The 15,047-nt window shown below is 51.6% G+C and overlaps 1 long non-coding RNA gene across 1 annotated transcript in view; it reads left to right on the forward strand.

Moving 5' to 3' along the window:
- Positions 1-15,047, forward strand: part of LOC140399381 (uncharacterized) — a 142,106-nt gene that overhangs the window by 17,699 nt on the left and 109,360 nt on the right. The gene's annotated exons all lie outside the window — the stretch shown is intronic.

Below are 15,047 nucleotides of genomic sequence, written 5' to 3' on the forward strand. Positions count from 1 at the left end.
TTTAAGAAATTGACCCGTTAATTTTCCCGTTCACTGACGACTTGTTAACCTTTTTAATTCGATTCTAAAAAATGTGCATTCATTCACACTCAGGCACTGAGTCAGAAAACCAGAGGATTTATTCACTCACAAACTGGCATCAACACACCCAAATGCACCAGAATAAGGAGGAGACCATTCAGCCCGTCGAGTCTGCACCACACCCTGCGGGATCTTCTGGTCCCACTGCCGAGAAACACGGCGAGGCAATCCCGCCCTAGGGCTGGTCTGTCAGCATAACCCTGATTCAGTTTTACCAACAAAAATCTGTCTAACGTAGCCTTGAATATATTCAATGAGCAACTTCCACTGCTCCCTGGGGGAGAGAATTCTAAATACTAGACCCTCGAAGAGAGAAATCTCGGGATTCTGCGCTGCCCAATGCCGATATCCTAATCAATGATCGGGCAGAGAATCCCTTCCCATGCCAACATCGAGGGCAGTGGCAGTTTGACAACGGGTTTTGAGTCTCCGCCCCTCCGAAATGGTGTCATCGCATCACGCGCCTCACGCATCTGAAATGCCGTTGGCACGTCATTGGAAGGCCCCCCCGTGGTGCTGCACCCCCGATGGGCCATGTTCCCGACCGCGTGGTTGACGTGTGGTTTCAGTGGTCGGGGACCCAGCATGACGGCTGCGAACTGTGCCCAGCGCCGCTACACTCAGCCGGGATCCATGCTGCTGGCCTGGGGGGCTTCCGCGAGGATTGGGGGGGACTGGTGGGGGTGGCCAGAGGGTGGCCAGAGAGTGACTTGTGGGGTCACATTTAGCAGGTCAGGTCTGCGCACGGCTGGCATCATGTTGTACGGCGCGACCGCTGCAGGTCGACCTGGCCAATCTCTGGCGTTTTTGACATGGCTGCCGCCGCTGCTAGCCCCTCACCAGTCCCGCAATCGGTGGAGTTTGGCGCCGAATTTGGCATCATAAAACGCCTGCGAATTCTCCATTTCAGCCGACACTTAGCCGCTGAAACAGAGTCCAGCCCGAAATTTCCTCTCATCTCCATCCTAAATGGTAGATATTCAGCAGGATTCTCCAACTCGCTGGCAGTGCCTCACAACCATGGTATTCCCGACGGTGTGGGGTGGCCATAATCCTGCTGCCGCTGGGGGGGTGCTGCGATGGAAATGGGGCTGACGGGAACGGAGATTTTGCTGACCAATTTGTCCAACTCCACCCGCTCAGCCTTCTCCTTATGGGCCCGAATTGAGATAAATTCCCCCTAATAACCGTCTTCAGTGCCTTCCAAACCACCCCCGCCAAAACCTCACTCGTACCATTGATCCTGATATATCCCCGAATGGCCTCCCTCACCCGCTCACACACCCCCAGTGAGGATGCCCTGCATTGTGCTGTGGTGAACTAAATAGGATAGACTCAGAACAGATCTAGCAACTCAAAACTGGGCATCCGTGAGGCTCTGTGGGCTAGCATGAACAGCAGAAATGTACACAACCACAATCTGCAACCTCGTGGCCCGGGACATCCCCCACTCTACCATTACCACCCAGCCAGGAGATTAGCCCTGGTTCAATGGAAAGCGCAGGAGGGCATAACGGGAGCTGCACCAGGTCTAGCTAAAAATGAGGGGTCTGATTCTTCCAAACAAGAGGCGGGATTCTCCAACCCCCCCACCGGGTCGGAGAATCCCCGGGGCCCGTCGCTCCGACGCCGGCTGCCGTATTCTCCGGCACTGGTTTTCGGATGGGGGCGGGGATCACGCCGTGCCGGCCGCCCCCCCGGACAATTCTCCGGGCACTGATCGGCCGAGCTGCCGTCGGTTTTTGACCAGTCCCGCTGCCGTGGGTTAGACGTGGGCCCACAAGGCAGGACCTGGCTGGTAGGCCGGCTGGTGCGGTCCTCGGAGGGGCGCGGGGGGATCTGGCCCCGGGGATGCCCCCGCGGTGGCCTGGCCCGCGATCGGGGCCCACCGATCTGCGGGCGGGCCTGTGCTGTGGGGGCACTTCTTACTTCCGTGTCAGCCACTGTAGGGCTCCGCCATGGCCGGCGCGGAGAAGAGACCCACCCAGCGCATGCGCCCGAATACGATGGCCAGTCTGCGCTTGCGCAGAACCATGCCAGCGTTTCTGCGCATGCGTGAACTCGTGCCGCCCCTTTGCCGCCGGTTGGCGTGGTGTCAACCCCTCCGGCGCTGGCCTAGCCCCCAGAAGTGCGGAGGATTCCGAACTTCCGGTACGCCCGACGCCGGCGTCGGGCCATCGCGGGTTCTTGGGAGAATCCCGCTTAATTTCTCAGTGCCGTTCTGCCTGGTCCACATTTGTTTGGATCAGCACTGATCGGCGCCCGGCTGCAGCCTTCGAGGGAGGCTGCTGGATCCCGTGCAGGTAGGCCGTAATTAGGTTTCCTACCTATGTCCGGGTGTGGTGTTTGCTCATGCTCATTTGGGGCGGAGTTCCAACTCCAACGTCTCGCAGGATTTTGGTGAATTCCGTGAGGCGCGGTGGCTGTCTGGAGGCTCGCTGAAGGGCTCTCCCGGGATTCTCCGGCCGCGTTGTGCTCTCACTTGAGCGCAACGCAGCCGGAGTATAGCCCCTGAGATGTCAACCTGGCAAAGTTACAACGTAGGACTACTTGCATGCCATTCAACAAAAGCCACATGCTAAGCAATTCCACAACCAACGCATAAGATCTAAGCTCTGTAGTCCTGTCACATCCAGCTGTGGTGGACAATTAAACAACTCACCGAGGAGGAGGCTCCACAGATATCGCCATTCTCAATGATGGAGGAGCCCAGCACATCTGTGCAAAAGGCAAGACTGACGCATTTCCAAATATCTTCAGCTAGAAATGCCGAGTGGATGATCCATCTCGGTCTCCTTTGGAGGTCACCAGCATCACAGATGTCAGTCTCCAGCCAATACGATTCACTCCACATGATATCAAGAAACGGCTGAAGGCACTGGATACTGCAAAGGCTATGGGCCCTGACAATATCCCGGTAATAGTACTGAAGACTTGTGCTCCAGAATTTGTCACACCCCTAGCCAAGCTGTTCCAGTACAGCTACAGCACTGGCATCTACCCGGCAATGTGGAAAATTGCCCAGGTGTGTCCTGTACGCAAGAAACAGGGCAAATCAACCCAGCCAATTGCCGCCCTATCACTCTACTCTCCATCTTCAGCAAAGTGATGGAAGGAGAGTCAATGGGAATCAGGGGGGAAACTCTCCGCTGGCTGGAGCCATACCCGGCACAAAGGAAGATGGTTGTGGTGGTTGGTCGTCAATCATCTCTCCAGGACATCACTGCAGGAATTCCTCAGGGTAGTGTCCTAGACCCAACCATCTTTCAACTGCTCCATCAACTATGTGCTCCCAGAACATCTAGATCCACTGCAATTCGCATACCACTGCAACCGGTCCACAGCAGACGCCATCTCCCTGGCCCTACATTCATCCCGAGAGCATCTCAACAACCAGGACTCCTATTTATTGACTACAGCTCCACCTTCAACACCATAATCCCAGCCAAGCTCATTTCAGAGCTCCAAAATCTAGGACTTGGCTCCTCACGCTGCAACTGGATCCTCGACTTTCTGACCCACAGACCACAATCGGTAAGAATAAACAACAACGCCTCCACCACAATAGTCCTCAATACCAGGGCACCGCAACGTTACATACGTAGCCCCCTACTATACTCCATTTACACACACGACTGTGTGGCAAAATTTGGTTCCAGCTCCATCTACACGTTTGCTGACAACACGACCATAGTGGGTCGGATCTCGAATAACAACGAGTCAGAGTACAGGAGGGAGATAAAGGGTGGGATTCTCTCAGCCCGGGGCCGGAACGGAGTTTCCCCGTGACCGGCACGAATCGCGCCACGCCGCCCCTACGCCAGGACGTGATTCTCCCATTAACGCCAGCGTGGTTGGCGCGGCGCCGGTCGGGGGGCGTCTATGCGGCCCCCCCCCGCCGATTCTCGTTTCGGGATGGGCCGAGTGGCCGTCATAAGAAAACCTGAGTCCCGCCGGCACCGTTCACACCTGCTCTCAGCCGGCGGGACCTTGGCGTGGAAGGGTCCGGGGCGGCCTGTGGGGAGGGGGCGTGTCCGACCCCAGGGGGGGGCTCCGGTGTGGCCTGGCCCGCGATCGGGCCCACCGATCGGCGGACCGGCATCTCGGGCTGGGGGCCTCCTTTCCTCCACACCGGCCCCTGTAGCCCTGCGCCATGTTGCGTCGGGGCCGGCACGTTGAAGGGAGCCACTGCGCATGCGCGGGCCCCGCGTCGCCCAGAGCGGCGTGGTCTGCTTCAGTGCCGTGCTGGCCCCCTGTAGGGGCCAAAGTTGCTGATCCTGAGGCCGTGTTGACGCCGTCAAAAAACGTGACGGCGTTTCCGACACCGTCAACAGCCTCAGGATCACAGAATCTCGCCCAGAGAATCTAGTGGAGTGGTGCAATGACAATAATCTCTCCCTCAATGCCAGCAAAACTAAAGAGCTGGTCATTGACTTCAGGAAGCAAAGTACCGGACACACCCCTGTCAGCATCAACGGGGCCGAGGTGGAGATGGTTAGCAGTTTCAAATTCCTAGGGGTGCACATCTCCAAAAATCTGTCCTGGTCCACCCACGTCGACGCTACCACCAAGAAAGCACAACAGCGCCTATGTTTCCTCAGGAAACTCAGGAAATTCGGGATGTCCACATTGACTTTACCAACTTTTACAGATGCACCTTAGAAAGCATCCTATCTGGCTGCATCACAGCCTGGTATGGCAACTGCTCGGCCCAGGACTGCAAGAAACTTCAGAGAGTCGTTAACACAGCCCAGTCCATCACACAAACCTGCCTCCCATCCATTGACTCCATCTACACCTCCCGCTGTCTGGGGAAAGCGGGCAGCATAATCAAAGACCCCTCCCACCCGGCTTACTCACTCTTCGAACTTCTTCCATCGGGCAGGAGACACAGAAGTCTGAGAACATGCACAAACAGATTCAAAAACAGCTTCTTCCCCGCTGTTAGCAGACTCCTAAACTGCCCACTTATGGACTAACCTGACACTACACCCCTGTATGCTTCACCCGATGTCAGTGTCTATGTATTGACATTGTGGACCTTGTGTTGCCCTGTTATGTATTTTATTTTAATTTTATTTTATTTTCATTTCCTAGAACAGTATGTAATGGAACCTACTAGGGAACAAGTGGTCCTAGATCTGGTCCTGTGTAATGAGACAGGATTGATTCAGGATCTCATAGTTAGGGATCCTCTCGGAAGGAGCGATCACAATATGGTGGAATTTAAAATACAGATGGAGGGTGAGAAGGTAAAATCAAGCACTAGTGTTTTGCGCTTAAACAAAGGAGATTACAATGGGATGAGAGAAGAACTAGCTAAGGTAGACTGGGAGCAAAGACTTTATGGTGAAACAGTTGAGGAACAGTGGAGAACCTTCCAAGTGATTTTTCACAGTGCTCAGCAAAGGTTTACACCAACAAAAAGGAAGGACGGTAGAAAAAGGGAAAATCGACCGTGGATATCTAAGGAAATAAGGGAGAGTATCAAATTGAAGGAAAAAGCACACAAAGTAGCAAAGATTAGTGGGAGACTAGAGGACTGGGAAATCTTTAGGGGGCAACAGAAAGCTACTAAAAAAGTTATAAAGAAGAGTAAGATAGATTATGAGAGTAAACTTGCTCAGAATATAAAAACAGATAGTAAAAGTTTCTACAAATATATAAAACAAAAAAGAGTGGCTAAGGTAAATATTGGTCCTTTAGAGGATGAGAAGGGAGATTTAATAATGGGAGATGAGGAAATGGCTGAGGAACTGAACAGGTTTTTTGGGTCGGTTTTCACAGTGGAAGACACAAATAACATGCCAGTGACTGATGGAAATGAGGCTATGACAGGTGAGGACCTTGAGAGGATTGTTATCACCAAGGAGGTAGTGATGGGCAAGCTAATGAGGCTAAAAGTAGACAAGTCCTGATGGAATGCATGCCAGAGTGCTAAAAGAGATGACATGGGAAATTGCAAATGCACTAGTGATAATTTACCAAAATTCACGAGACTCTGTAGTGGTCCCGGCAGATTGGAAATTAGCAAACGTGACACCACTGTTTAAAAAAGGAGGTAGGCAGAAAGTGGGTAATTATAGGCCAGTGAGCTTAACTTCGGTAGTAGGGAAGATGCTGGAATCTATCATCAAGGAAGAAATAGCGAGGCATCTGGATGGAAATTGTCCCATTGGGCAGACGCAGCATGGGTTCATAAAGGGCAGGTCGTGCCTAACTAATTTAGTGGAATTTTTTGAGGACATTACCAGTGCAGTAGATAACGGGGAGCCAATGGATGTGGTATATCTGGATTTCCAGAAAGCCTTTGACAAGGTGCCACACGAAAGGTTGCTGCATAAGATAAAGATGCATGGCATTAAGGGGAAAGTAGTAGCATGGATAGAGGATTGGTTAATTAATAGAAAGCAAAGAGTGGGGATTAATGGGTGTTTCTCTGGTTGGCAATCAGTAGCTAGTGGTGTCCCTCAGGGATCAGTGTTGGGCCCACAACTGTTTACAATTTACATAGATGATTTAGAGTTGGGGACCAAGGGCAATGTGTCCAAGTTTGCAGACGACACTAAGATAAGTGGTAAAGCAAAAAGTGCAGAGGATACTGGAAGTCTGCAGAGGGATTTGGATAAGTTAAGTGAATGGGCTAGAGTCTGGCAGATGGAATACAATGTTGACAAATGTGAGGTTATCCATTTTGGTAGGAATAACAGCAAAAGGGATTATTATTTAAATGATAAAATATTAAAACATGCTGCTGTGCAGAGAGACCTGGGTGTGCTGGTGCATGAGTTGCAAAACGGTGGTTTACAGGTGCAACAGGTGATTAAGAAGGCAAATGGAATTTTGTCCTTCATTGCTAGAGGGATGGAGTTTAAGACTAGGGAGGTTATGCTGCAATTGTATAAGGTGTTAGTGAGGCCACACCTGGAGTATTGTGTTCAGTTTTGGTCTCCTTACTTGAGAAAGGACGTACTGGCACTGGAGGGTGTGCAGAGGAGATTCACTAGGTTAATCCCAGAGCTGAAGGGGTTGGATTACGAGGAGAGGTTGAGTAGAGTGAGACTGTACTCGTTGGAATTTAGAAGGATGAGGGGGGATCTTATAGAAACATATAAAATTATGAAGGGAATAGATAGGATAGATGCGGGCAGGTTGTTTCCACTGGCGGGTGAAAGCAGAACTAGGGGGCAAAGCCTCAAAATAAGGGGAAGTAGATTTAGGACTGTGTTGAGGAGGAACCTCTTCACCCAAAGGGTTGTGAATCTATGGAATTCCTTGCCCAGTGAAGCAGTAGAGGCTCCTTCATTAAATGTTTTTCAGATAAAGATAGATAGTTTTTTGAAGAATAAAGGGATTAAGGGTTATGGTGTTCGGGTCGGAAAGTGGAGCTGAGTCCACAAAAGATCAGCCATGATCTCATTGAATGGTGGAGCAGGCTCGAGGGGCCAGATGGCCTACTCCTGCTCCTAGTTCTTATGTTCTTATGTACTAAACGATCTGTTGAGCTGCTTGCAGAAAAATACTCTTCACTGTATCTCGATACACGTGACAATAAACAAATCCAATCCAATCCAATGACCTCCCTTCCATCAGCAGGTCAGGAGTGGGAATGTTTGTGGATGACTGCACAATGTTCAGCACCATTCGCGACCCCTCAGATAATGAAGCAGTCCCTGTCCAAATGCAGCAAGACCTGGACAATATCCAGGCTCGGGGCGACAAGTGGCAAGTTACATTTGAGCCACACAAATGCCAGGCAATGAACACCTTTTTGAGAGCATCTAACTATCTCCCTTTGACATTCAATGGCATTACCATCGCTGAATCCCCCACATCAACATCCTGGGGGTTACCATTGATCAGAAACTGAACTGGACCCAGCCATATTAATACTGCGGCTACCAGAGCAGGTCAGAGGCTGGGAATCCTACAGCGAGTAACTCACCTCCTGACCTCCCAAAGTCTGTCCACCATGTACAAGGCACAAGTCAGGAGTGAAATGGAATACTCTCCACTTGCCTGGATGAGCGCAGCTCCAACAACATTCAACAAGCTCAATACCATCCAGGACAAAGCAGCCCCGCTTGATTGCCCCTCCTTCTACAAACATTCAATCCCTCCACCACTGACGAACAGTGGCAACCGTGTGTACCATTTACAAAATGCACTGCAGCAATTGATAAGGTGCTGCACAGAAGGTAAGATCACATGGGATTCGGGGTAATTTATTATCTTGGATAGAAGACTGGCTGACGGACAGGAGACAGAGAGTCGGGATAAATGGGTCTTTTTCTGGATGGCAGGATGTAACTAGTGGGGGGGGGGGGCACAGGGTTCGGTCCTTGGGCCCCAGCTATTTACAATCTTTATTAACGACTTGGATACAGGGTTATCCCTGCAGATGACACAAAAATAGGTAGGACAGTGAGTTGCAATGAGGAAATAAGAACCGTACAAATGTACATAGATAGGTTAGGAGAGTGGGCCAAAATGTGGCAGATGGAGTTTAACGTGGATAAGTGTGAGGTCATGCACTTTGGTTGAAAAAACAGAAAGGTAACTCCTTATCTAAATGGGGAGAGACTTCGGGGAGCTCCGAGGCAGAGGGACCTGGGTGTCCTTGTGCAGGAGTCACAGAAAACGAGCAGGTGCAGCAGATTATAAGGAAAGCAAATGGAATGTTGGCATTTAGAACAAAAAGAATTGAGTATAAAGGTAAGGAAGTGTAGTTGCAACTGGACGAGGCATTGGTAAAACTGCACCTGGAGTATTGGGCACAGTTTTGGTCCCGTTATTTGAGGAAAGGTGTAGTGGCATTGGAGGCAGTTCAGAGGAGGTTCACTGGATTCCAGAGATGAGGGGTTTGTCGAATGAGGAGAGATTGAGCATTCTAGGCCAATACTCTCGAGAGTTTAGAAGAATGAGGGTAGAACTGATTGAGGTGTACAAGATGCTAAAAGGTCTGGATAAAGTAGACGTGGAGCTGATGCTTCCTCTTGTGGGGCATTCTAAAACCAGAGGTTGTGGTAAACCACTGTTGCACCTATATTAGGTGATGTAAGGTAGGACCTGTACTACAGGTTCGCCGGTAGTCCCTGCCTGCTGGCTCTGCCCAGTAGGCGGAGTATATATATGCGTGTCCTCCATTCAGCAGCCATCACATGGCCATTGATTTTCACACTGGTCGATGCGGTGGCCAGGTTGTGTGGACGAGACTGGTCGATCGTCACTGAGGCGAGTCGTGGTCGATCGTCGCTGATGTCGGATGATGGGGAGCCTGGGGGGGCCCAGGTCCTGGAATGCTGTCGATGTCCATGCCCCGTGGGAGAGACAAGATGGCGGCGCTCATGGGTCGCACCTTGCGGGGGTTGGACAAGATGGCAGCGCCCATGGGCCGCACGTGGACTGAGGGGGAGAAGATGGCGGCGCCCACTGGCCGCGCGTGGCCCCGGGAGGTGAAGATGGCGGCGCCCATTGTGTGCAGGCTAGGGGGGTGGGTGCGATAGCGCCGACTGCGTGGGCCTGGCACACCGCGGCGAAGTGCCCCTTTTTGCCGCAAGCCTTGCAAAGGGCAGCGCGGGCCGAGCAGCGTTGGTGAGGGTGCTTCTGCTGGCCGCAGAAGTAACATCGGGCCCCCCAGGATGCGCGGGCTGGTGTGTGGCGCAGGCGTACTGGCTGGGTAAAGCCCCCACTGGGACGGCCGTCTGTGGGGTCCACGAGGGGTAGGAGGGGTGGGCCGCGCGGCTGGTGGGGTCGGCCTGAATGTTACGTGAGGCAACCGTCATGGAGAGCGCTAGCTTCTTTGTTTCAGCTAGGGCGAGCGTGGCCCCTTCTAACAGTCTTTGGCGTATGAGGTCCGACCCAATCCCCGTTACGAACGCGTCCTGCATAAGAAGGTTGGAATGTTCTGTGGCCATAACGGCCTGACAGTCACAGTTCCCGGACTAGTGGGATTAGGGCCCGCCAGGAGTCTTCTATGGACTCACCAGGGAGTTGAGAGCAAGTGGCGAGTACGGGCCTGGCGAAGAGCGTGTTTGCTTTCTGTGCGTAGTTTTCTTTGAGAAGCACCATGGCGTCGGCGTAGTTCGGGGCGTCCTGGATCAGCGGAAACACGTTGGAGCTCAACCTTGAGTACAGGATCTGTATCTTCTGAGCCTCCGGAACTGGGGTGGTCGCTGAGTTGATATGCGCCTCGAAGCAAGCTAGCCAGTGATTAAAGTCCTTTTTGGTGTCGCCTGATTGCGGATCCAGCTGCAGGCGATCTGGTTTGATTCGGAAGTCCGTCTTTTAGAAAATCTTGGAGCAATAAATTGATGCACGATCAAATGAACAAAGACTTAGAGTTGGATACAACTGAGGCTTTATTGCTCTAAGATGTGTGGCCTCCCACAGCAGCTGTTGTGTGGACATCGACCAGTCTCGTCCACACAACCTGGCCACCGCATCGACCAGTGTGAAAATCAATGGCCATGTGACCTCTTGCCTACTGGATTCCGGGAGCACCGAAAGCTTCATACATCCAGATACGGTAAGACGCTGCTCCCTCACGGTACACCTCGCCAACCAAAGAATATCCCTGGCCTCTGGATCCCATTCCGTCGCGATCCGGGGTTCTGCACGGTCACACTCACGGTCCAGGGCGTAGAATTCAGCGGCTTCCACCTCTACGTCCTCCCTAACCTCTGCGCTGCCCTACTACTCGGCCTGGACTTCCAGTGTAACCTCCAGAGCCTAACCTTCAAATTCGGCGGTCCCCTACCACCCCTTACTGTGTGCGGCCTCGCGACCCTAAAGGTCGATCCGCCTTCTCTCTTCGCCAATCTAACTCCGGATTGCAAACCCGTCGCCACCAGAAGCAGACGGTACAGCACCCAGGACAGGCCCTTCATCAGGTCCGAGGTCCAGCTACTGCTTTGGGAGGGCATTATCGAGGCCAGCAACAGCCCCTGGAGAGCCCAAGTGGTCGTCATTAAAACTGGGGAGAAACACAGAATAGTCGTGAACTACAGCCAGACCATCAATCGGTACACGCAGCTCGACGCGTACCCCCTCCCACGCATATCTGATATGGTCAATCAGATTGCGCAGTACCGGGTCTTCTCAACGGTAGACCTCAAATCCGCCTACCACCAGCTCCCCATTCGTAAATCAGACCATCCATACACTGCTTTCGAGGCAGACGGTCATCTCTATCACTTCCTCAGGGATCCCTTCGGCATCACTAACGGGGTCTCGGTCTTCCAAAGGGAGATGGACTGAATGGTCGACCGGTACGGTTTGTGGGCCACCTTCCCGTACCTAGACAACGTCTCCATCTGCGGCCATGACCAGCAGGACCACGATGCTAACCTTGCCAAATTTCTCCACACCGCCACTCTCCTCAACCTCACCTACAACAAGGAGAAGTGCGTGTTTAGCACGACCCGCTTAGCCATACTTGGCTATGTGGTCCAGAACGGAGTTCTGGGGCCCGATCCCGACCACATGCACCCCCTCATGGAGCTCCCCCTCCCCCACTGCCCCATGGCCCTCAAACGCTGCCTGGGGTTCTTCTCGTACTACGCCCAGTGGGTGCCAAACTATGCGGAAAAGGCCGGCCCACTCATTCAATCCACCCATTTTCCCCTGACGGCCGAGGCACAGCAGATCAGAGCCGATATGGCCAAGGCCGGGATGCACGCAGTAGACGAGACACTGCCCTTTCAAGTAGAGAGCGATGCATCGGATGTCGCCCTAGCCGCCACCCTCAATCAGGCAGGCAGGCCCGTGGCATTCTTTTCCCGCACCCTTCATGCCTCAGAAATGCGGCACTCATCCGTCGAAAAAGAGGCCCAAGCTATCGTTGAAGCTGTGCGGCATTGGAGGCATTACCTGGTCGACAGGAGATTCACTCTCCTCACTGATCAACGGTCGGTAGCCTTCATGTTCAATAACGAACAGCGGGGCAAGATCAAAAACGATAAAATCTTGCGGTGTAGGATCAAGCTCTCCACCTATAATTATGAGATTGTGTATCGCCCTGGCAAACTCAGCGAGCCCACAGACGTCTTAAGCTGAGGTACATGTGCCAGCGCACAAGTAGACCGACTCCGGACCCTGCACGAAAGCCTTTGTCACCCGGGAGTCACACGGTTGTACCATTTCATAAAGGCCCGCAACCTGCCCTACTCCATCGAGGAAGTAAGGACAGTCACCAGGGACTGCCAGGTCTGTGCGGAATGCAAGCCGCACTTCTACCGGCCAGACTGTGCGCGCCTGGTGAAGGTCTCCCGCCCCTTTGAACGCCTCAGCGTGGATTTCAAAAGGCTCCTCCCCTCCACCGACCGAAACACGTATATTCTCAGTGTGGTCGATGAGTACTCCAGATTCCCCTTCGCCATCCCGTGCCCCGACATGACGTCTGCCACCGTTATCAAAGCCCAAAGTCCTTTCACAAGGAAGGACTTAAAGAGAGAGCTAAGAAGAGCCAGGAGGGGACATGAGAAGTCTTTGGCAGGTAGGATCAAGGATAACCCTAAAGATTTCTATAGGTATGTCAGGAATAAAAGAATGACTAGGGTAAGGGTAGGGCCAGTCAAGGACAGTAGTGGGAAGTTGTGCGTGGAGTCCGAGGAGATAGGAGAGGTGCTAAATGAATATTTTTTCGTCAGTATTCACAAAATACTGTGGAAAAACACAATGTTGTCGAGGAGAATACTGAGATTCAGGCTACTAGACTAGAAGGGCTTGAGGTTCATAAGGAGGAGGTGTTAGCAATTCTGGAAAGTGTGAAAATAGATAAGTCCCCTGGGTCGGATGGGATTTATCCTAGGATTCTCTGGGAAGCTAGGGAGGAGATTGCTGAGCCTTTGGCTTTGATCTTTAAGTCATCTTTGTCTACAGGAATAGTGCCAGAAGACTGGAGGATAACAAATGTTGTCCCCTTGTTCAAGAAGGGGAGTAGAGCCAACCCCGGTAACTATAGACCAGTGCGCCTTCCTTCTGTTGTGGGCAAAGTCTTGGAAAGGTTTATAAGAGATAGGATGTATAATCATCTGGAAAGGAATAATTTGATTAGAGATAGTCAATACGGTTTTGCGAAGGGTATGTCGTGCCTCACAAACCTTATTGAGTTCTTTGACAAGGTGACCAAACAGGTGGATGAGGGTAAAGCAGTTGGTGTAGTGTATATGGATTTCAGTAAAGCGTTTGATAAGGTTCCCCATGGTAGGCTAGAACATAGAACATAGAAAATACTGCACAGAACAGGCCCTTCGGCCCACGATGTTGTGCCGAACCTTTGTCCCAGATTAATCATAGATTATCATTGAATTTACAGTGCAGAAGGAGGCCATTCGGCCCCCTGAGTCTGCACCGGCTCTTGGAAAGAGCACCCTACCCAAACTCAACACCTCCACCCAACACCAAGGGCAATTTTGGACACTAAGGGCAATTTATCATGGCCAATCAACCTACCCTGCACATCTTTGGACTGTGGGAGGAAACCGGAGCACCCGGAGGAAACCCACGCAGACACGGGGAGGACGTGCAGACTCCGCACAGACAGTGACCCAAGCTGGAATTGAACCTGGGACCCTGGAGCTGTGAAGCAATTGTGCTATCCACAATGCTACCGTGCTGCCCTTAAGAACAAATAAATCTACACTATATCATTTTACCGTAATCCATGTACCTATCCAATAGCTGCTTGAAGGTCCCTAATGTTTCCGACTCAACTACTTCCACAGGCAGTGCATTCCATGCCCCCACTACTCTCTGGGTAAAGAACCTACCTCTGATATCCCTCCTATATCTTCCACCTTTCACCTTAAATTTATGTCCCCTTGTAATGGTTTGTTCCACCCGGGGAAAAAGTCTCTGACTGTCTACTCTATCTATTCCCCTGATCATCTTATAAACCTCTATCAAGTCGCCCCTCATCCTTCTCCGTTCTAATGAGAAAAGGCCTAGCACCCTCAACCTTTCCTCGTAAGACCTACTCCCCAATCCAGGTAACATCCTGGTAAATCTTCTTTGCACCTTTTCCAAAGCTTCCACATCCTTCCTAAAAAGAGGTGACCAGAACTGTACACAGTACTCCAAATGTGGCCTTACCAAAGTTTTGTACAGCTGCATCATCACCTCACGGCTCTTAAATTCAATCCCTCTGTTAATGAACGCGAGCACACCATAGGCCTTCTTCACAGCTCTATCCACTTGAGTGGCAACTTTCAAAGATGTATGAACATAGACCCCAAGATCTCTCTGCTCCTCCACATTGCCAAGAACTCTACCGTTAGCCCTGTATTCCGCATTCATATTTGTCCTTCCAAAATGGACAACCTCACACTTTTCAGGGTTAAACTCCATCTGCCACTTCTCAGCCCAGCTCTGCATCCTATCTATGTCTCTTTGCAGCCGACAACAGCCCTCCTTACTATCCACAACGCCACCAATCTTCGTATCGTCTGCAAATTTACTGACCCACCCTTCAACTCCCTCATCCAAGTCATTAATGAAAATCACAAACAGCAGAGGACCCAGAACTGATCCCTGCGGTACGCCACTGGTAACTGGGATCCAGGCTGAATATTTGCCATCCACCACCACTCTCTGACTTCTATCGGTTAGCCAGTTCGTTATCTAACTGGCCAAATTTCCCACTATCCCATGCCTCCTTACTTTCTGCAGAAGCCTACCATGGGGAACCTTATCAAATGCCTTACTAAAATCCATGTACACTACATCCACTGCTTTACCTTCATCCACATGCTTGGTCACCTCCTCAAAGAATTCAATAAGACTTGTAAGGCAAGACCTACCCCTCACAAATCCGTGCTGACTATCCCTAATCAAGCAGTGTCTTTCCAGATGCTCAGCAATCCTATCCTTCAGTACCCTTTCCATTACTTTGCCTACCACCGAAGTAAGACTAACTGGCCTGTAATTCCCAGGGTTATCCCTAGTCCCTTTTTTGAACAGGGGCA

Source organism: Scyliorhinus torazame, chromosome 22 (assembly GCF_047496885.1).
Source record: "Scyliorhinus torazame isolate Kashiwa2021f chromosome 22, sScyTor2.1, whole genome shotgun sequence".
Lineage (NCBI taxonomy): Eukaryota > Metazoa > Chordata > Chondrichthyes > Carcharhiniformes > Scyliorhinidae > Scyliorhinus > Scyliorhinus torazame.